This window comes from Nannospalax galili, unplaced genomic scaffold (genome assembly GCF_000622305.1).
Source record: "Nannospalax galili isolate Female #2095 unplaced genomic scaffold, S.galili_v1.0 scaffold595, whole genome shotgun sequence".
In the NCBI taxonomy this organism is placed as follows: domain Eukaryota; kingdom Metazoa; phylum Chordata; class Mammalia; order Rodentia; family Spalacidae; genus Nannospalax; species Nannospalax galili.
Window position 1 is genome coordinate 114,396 of NW_008336257.1, and position 543 is coordinate 114,938.

Here is a 543-nt window from a genome sequence, read left to right on the forward strand (position 1 = left end):
CAGATGACCCACCACCATTACAGGACATTTTGCGTGATGCTCATAGTCCCTGGGAACTAATCGACCTAGGAGGGCAAGGAGAAAAAGTGTCCTTTGAATCCCTCTGACCCAATTAGTATAGATCTCAAGGTATGTCTGTTAAACATCCAAGAAGGTTAGTTCCACCATTCTGGTATTTTTAACTACTGTGTGTCCTGCAGATAAATCTTGTGTAATGACCATTTGGTCTCAAATAAACCTGATCTAGAGATATATTTCTTGATCTGTTATGTATAATTTGTCAGTAGATTGTAGGAATAATATGGTTCCCTCTGGTTTTCGTGACTAGCTAGGCATTGTTTCTCTCTTGTATCGTCTCCCCACTCTATCATGGTTTTCCCACTTAAGGGGCCCCCACTTCCCCCCTTTCTTCCTTACTAATACCCTTGCTCCTATGATCCTACCTCTGTTGAGCTGCTTCTTTCTCCTTAACCCCTAGGTTCCTCGTATAACCTTCCCTCCCCCATCCCTTAATCTAACCCAATTTTTATCCATATCTCCCTT